At 40.4% G+C, this 6,137-nt stretch overlaps 1 long non-coding RNA gene across 1 annotated transcript; it reads left to right on the top strand.

The window, feature by feature from the left end:
- The first annotated feature begins 405 nt into the window (after nt 1-405).
- Nucleotides 406-5,868, top strand: LOC138983284 (uncharacterized). Its single transcript, XR_011461065.1, has 4 exons — nt 406-904; nt 1,836-1,926; nt 3,741-3,788; nt 4,827-5,868. It is a non-coding gene; the product is annotated as an uncharacterized lncRNA (long non-coding RNA).
- The last annotated feature ends 269 nt before the right edge of the window (nt 5,869-6,137 follow it).

Here is a 6,137-nt window from a genome sequence, read left to right as displayed (position 1 = left end):
CAACCGCGAGCACACTTACTCACTCACAAACAGACACACAGGCACAGTCAGACACAGAGACGCACACAGACACATAGACACAGACACAGACACACACACATATACACACACACACACGCACACACACACACACACACACAGACACAGACACACACACATATACACACACACACACGCACACACACACACACACACACAAATCTTTACTTCTCTGTCACTGTGTTGAGACTGGCGTGTGGTTGTGTGTGTGTGTGCGGGCATGTGTGCGCCGGGATGTGTGTGTGCGCGCGCGTGCCGCGCGCATGCACGCCTGAAACGCTCAAGGGCATTCCTCTCAATAAAGGTTCTTCCTGTGGAAAACCCTCAGATACTCTTTCATCCACTTTCCTACATACTGGACAGAGAGATTGTAGGTTTTACTGAATGTGTGATACTGACGCAGTCAGTGTATAATTGATCCATACTTTTCTCAGAGAGCGTTAAATCAAAGGTCCACCTCTGATCTGTTGCACTGACACACGCCGTGACAGTCAGTTATACTCGCTGCAACCTGCAAAAACAGACACCCAAGATCAGGAGTCACAACATGTCTTGTTCGACATGGCAATGTTTTACCTTATTCGGAATTCTCTGTTTATTTCTTCCGTCTTTCTCGGAAGCTGTCAGTCTGAAGCGAATGGCTCGGTTTTCTCTATGCAAAGGATACGATAATTCTGATACAGCGGTTGAAATCAGAAGCGTGAAATCCAGTCTGCAATGCTGGAAAGATTGTGTGGAACATCCTTCGTGTCGTGCGGGTACAGTGTGTGTCCAAGGTGGTGTGAGGACCTGTTCTTTGTTTTCTGCTGTTGTTTCTACGTGTCAGGCCTTGACAGTTGAATCTCAGTGTACCACGGCTGGAATGGTAGGTCGAAAACATTTGTTTCTTTGTGGACTTTCTTTTACAAATCATTTTTTATTTTATTTTATTATTATTTGTTTGCTTTAAAAAAAAAGGCATGATTTGAAAAAAAGCAAAAAGCTATAAAACGCCTAAAATAACGATTAGGAATTAGCGTACAGCGCTACCAATTCTACCGTTTAGACAATATGTCGACCTAAACGAATAGTCTCGGTAAAAGAAGCCATCACTAATGAATCTAATTTGCACAAACCGGATTATCTTTCATCTTTTAAGCATACGTTTAAAACAAATATTTCATAATTTGAGGCAGTATTTTTATTAGCGCATTTATTGTTCACTTTTTAAGCTTCGACGCTGAAATGCAATCCTATAGTTTCGGATGTGTTATCAACATTTCAATAAAATTGACATAAAAATGCGGTCGCCACAATGCCGCCTCAACTTGTTCTAAAAGTCGGATATGAAGTCATCAAACGGTTTTATACATCTAGAAATTGTGCGTAAAGTTTCATAAACATTTGACCAGTAGTTTTCTAAATCTAAACAACTGTAGTTTTCTGTTAAGGGCTCTACACACACACACATACACACACACACACACACACATACACACACACACACACACACATACACATACACACACACACACACACACACACACACACCACACAATTTCCAACAAATTTTGCGTATTTCCTTGATTTCCTTTGAAGGATGGGGTATGACCGTTTAATAAATCTAGAATACCAGTCAGCAAAACGTTGATCAATATTCAGATTTTCTCGTCAAATCAAAATGTAGACATACTGCGACATAACTTATTACAAATGTTGTCCCTTCAACTGAAACATGAATTGCTTTCTGTTTGTGTTTATTCGCTGTTTTACTATTTCACAACATTGTACATACACAGGTGATGTTTGTTTTCTAGATTGACATGTGTCAAAACGGTGGCCAGTACAGCAAGAATTCCTTGACCTGTGATTGTTCATCCGGATGGGAAGGACCACTGTGCGAAACAGGTATTTAGAAATGTGTCATTCATTTGATGAGTCTACATAGATCCGAGATAAAAATGGAAAAAAATGAAAGTACCAGGGGAGCTTAAAAAAAATGACACACACACACACACACACACACAAACACACACACACACACACACAGAGAGAAAAACAAATCTCCCTCTCCAGTGGCGACTGAAAAATCTCGCTGAAAACTTGATACTCTGTGCCCGCTCGTCCGAAAGATGACCTCCTTTTTGAACTCTCGATTTAACATGTTTTTATATTTCAGTCGCTATATTACGCTTTCCTTCGTCGATTTTTGAAAAATGACAAGAACTGGTCGGAACGAAAGCGTTATATACTGCACGCGACGCCGTGTTGTAAACATTTCATTTTGATCATGAAATATAAATATTTTGCTGGTGGACGTACACACATTCCAGCGCAATAATACGTTTTGCTGTTCACAATTCCAATGTTCGAGTAAAACAACCGATGTTTTCTGTCAATGAAAAGGTCTTGGCCGTCATGAGCACACTGCTGTTTTACACTTGTTCACCATCTAAATTTAGAACTGGAAGATCACAACTAAACACAGCTGCAAACTTCCTCATTCAAGGGCCAAACACAAACACGCTTCTGAAAGGCAAAAGCAGTGTTTTGGGTGTGTAAGTTAAGGGTAGAACAAAGACACAGAAAGTACGAGCTAGGAATATATGCCAACTCATGATTGTATAAACTACCTGCAGTAAAATGTCTGCGTCAACATTTTGAATAACTCCACAAATCATGAGGTAAGAACTTCCACTATTCAATATCGTGTGAAATCTCGCACAATTTCAGCAAAGCATGCTTTCATTTTCAAAAAGCCTTTGTAAGTGTGCCTCCCTCTTGCAACATAGCAATCAATCACTGTTTTTAGTTACCGGCACGGTTGGCCTAGTGGTAAGGCGTCCGCCCCGTGATCGGGAGGTCGTAGGTTCGAACCCCGGCCGGGTCATACCTAAGACTTTAAAATTGGCAATCTAGTGGCTGCTCCGCCTGGCGTCTGGCATTATGGGGTTAGTGCTAGGACTGGTTGGTCCGGTGTCAGAATAATGTGACTGGGTGAGACAGTGAAGCCTGTGCTGCGACTTCTGTCTTGTGTGTGGCGCACGTTATATGTCAAAGCAGCACCGCCCTGATATGGCCCTTCAATAACAAACAAACAAACAAACAAACTGTTTTTAGTTGAATGCGGTGTACAGGTGTAGCAAATGTTATACTCAAAGGAAACGTTGGCAGTAGTTCTAACTGCGTGCGCATGCGTGCGAACACACACATGTTTTCGGCGTAAACAAACTAACCTGTAAGGGGTCTTCGGCTTGGTGTTAGATTTGTTGTTGTAAATATTCAGGAGTTTGATTCAAATGACACCGGACTGAATGATTTAGTTAGGCTACGAAAGTTGTCGCAATAACTGTTGTGCACAATTTATTTTGACTGAAGCTCCCAAGGTCATACACGCCGTATAGGTGGGGTTTCGGGTAGCGTTTGCTGTACAGAATTCTGTACATGATTGTATCCCTATTTTTCAACCTCGTAGCCCCGGAAAGTCATAAATAGACCACAGCTTTAATATAGATTTTTTAATTTGAAAATCAGGGGAAAAGTGAGCTAGTCTAAGCATCAAACTACTGTCCCCCCAAAAATATTTGCATAACACAGGAAGAACCATTTTTGATATAATCTGGCGATCGACGACGCATAGTAAGATAGAACAAGAAAATGTGAGTTGCAGTATTTAAGTTAGATTTGTAAAAACACTAATAATTGATTTGGTTTCTCCCCAGCGCCAACGACAGAAGCGATTACGACGACCCTTTTGCCGCTGCCAACAGGTTTGTACAGAAAACAAATAATGGGCAACAAATACATGCACCTCCGTCTCTCTTTGTGTCTCCCTCTCTTTCGTGTTTTTTTTTCTATCTTCATCTCTCTCTCTCTCTCTCTCTCTCTCTCTCTCTCTCTCTCTCTCTCTCTCTCTCTCTCTCTCTCTCTCTCTCTCTCTCTCTCTCTCTCTCTCTCTTATTATTTTTTTTATTCTTCATATTTGTTCTTTGTTTCATGTGTGTATTATAGTAGGGACTAGCTGTAAGAAAGGACCATATGGACCTAATGCTATCATCCCTCGGTAATAAAGTTTTCGAGTTCGAGTTCTCTCTCTCTCTCTCTCTCTCTCTCTCTCTCTCTCTCTCTCTCTCTCTCTCTCTCTCTCTCTCTCTCTCTCTCTCTCTCTCTCTCTCTCTCTCTCGTAAAACAACTTATGATGTTCTGCATAATATCCATTGTCTTGCAGAGTTGATGTACTATTGCATAGTATTCTGACTCTAATTGACTTGCAAATTTTTGCTTTGCACCTTGTCATGAACATTTAATTATAAACGACAATGTTTCATATAATGCACTTATGTACATAAACTTATACTGTTTTACTAATTATGTAAGTATGTAGTAGTAGTTATTATAGTAGATTTAGTCCCTCTTTAGGGCGAGGGCCAGATGCAAAAAAAGTATACCAATGCTTATTCTGTTACCCTCGTAAAATAAAGAATTGTCATTGTCATTGTCATTGTCTGTCTCTCTCTCTCTCTCTCTCTCTCTCTCTCTCTCTCTCTCTCTCTCTCTCTCTCTCTCTCTCTCTCTCTCTCTCTCTCTCTCTCTTCTAATTTCTCCCCTTCTTCGAGACTTTTCATCTACTTCAGCCTTTCGACTTACCTACATGCATTTTCTTTGTTTCTCAATACACTCAGACTCTATATTCAGAACCAACAATCCTCCCCACTTGGTCTTGCATCAGAATAGTCTTCCGCACCTCCAAGCTTGTTTTGTTTTGGTCAATGTATCATATATATATACAACTGTGACTTGTATTTCAGAAGCAGAGTGCTTAACTGACAGTGCGTGTACACCTGCCATGAATCGCCACAGGTTAGAGCATGGCGTGACTTACTGCTGTCCACAACACTTGCCGGGCGCGCTCATTATGAGCTGTAATCAGTTTGGCTGCGGACCTTGCTGGTGCTTCGAGTAGGCCACAGCAAACGTTTGGCTTATTTAAAAAATGTTGTGTGAAGTCGGTACTTCGAGTGTGTCAGAATGTTAGCTTCCAAAATATATGTAGTTTAACTTTTTGCAAGATGATTTGAACAAAAGAAGGTAAACTTAACTATTGACCCTGCCTACTTCCCACTTTCAGTCTGTCTAAATGTATTGAGAATGTTGCCTCTGACTTCTAACAAGTCCTACCAGTCTATAGTCCTACCATAGAAGTGTCCTATCTGAAAATAACAAAGTAAAAGCAAGAAGCCAAAATAAATCATAACATTAAACTTTCACTGAGAACATGTCGCAGGAAAAGTCCAGGTCGTAGAGTTTTTAATGTAATGACAAGACCCACATAACATTATTTGTTCAATTCTGGGTTTGTACTTGACCGATGAAACAAACGATATTCGATGATCAATTGAAAAAATCCCCAAGAAGCTGTATTTGCATTAGTTCGTGTGACACTGACTTTTGCACAAGTAGATGCCCATAGTTCTGTCTCATGCGGTCAATGTCAAATTGGGACTAGGAAAATTAAGATTCGATTATATGATTCGATTGTGCAAGTACAGAAATATGTCTTCTCTCATTACATACAAGTAACATCTATGTGATGTTGATTTTCCATTTACAATGAGTGAAATAATGATTCTCAATAATATTAGCTAAACGAAACATCGATGCTCGCCGGAGAAGTGCACAATGATCATTTTTTGCACACAAAATGTGTTATGTTGATGATTTGGGTTTGATGTTGTTGCTGCAAATCAGTGCTCAGAAGAAAAAAAAACATTACGGACAGAAGATTAAAAAAAAAAAAAGTTTTAAGCTTTACAAAATCACGTGTACGTTCCGCAGAAAGAAACTAATAAAACGCAGGCTCATCATGCATTGGTTTCGACCAGTGTGGTGTTTCATTTTCTGTCCGCGTTCTTTTATTACTCTCCTATTTCCTTCTGTCTTACTTTCTTTCCTTCTTCCTCTCTACTGAGCTTAGACAAGCTGCTTTTCTTTATCTTCTGAACCCAACGCGGAGGACCATCACTTGTTCGCCTTGACTACCCGCTGCCGTTCTGCGTCCATCTGTTGTTTAACAAGTGTGTGTGTGTGTGTGTGTGTGTGTGTGTGTGTGTGTGTGTGTG

This window comes from Littorina saxatilis, linkage group LG12 (assembly GCF_037325665.1).
Source record: "Littorina saxatilis isolate snail1 linkage group LG12, US_GU_Lsax_2.0, whole genome shotgun sequence".
Lineage (NCBI taxonomy): Eukaryota > Metazoa > Mollusca > Gastropoda > Littorinimorpha > Littorinidae > Littorina > Littorina saxatilis.
The sequence above is the reverse complement of the archived record's forward strand: the minus strand, read 5'-3'. Positions and strand labels throughout refer to the sequence as shown.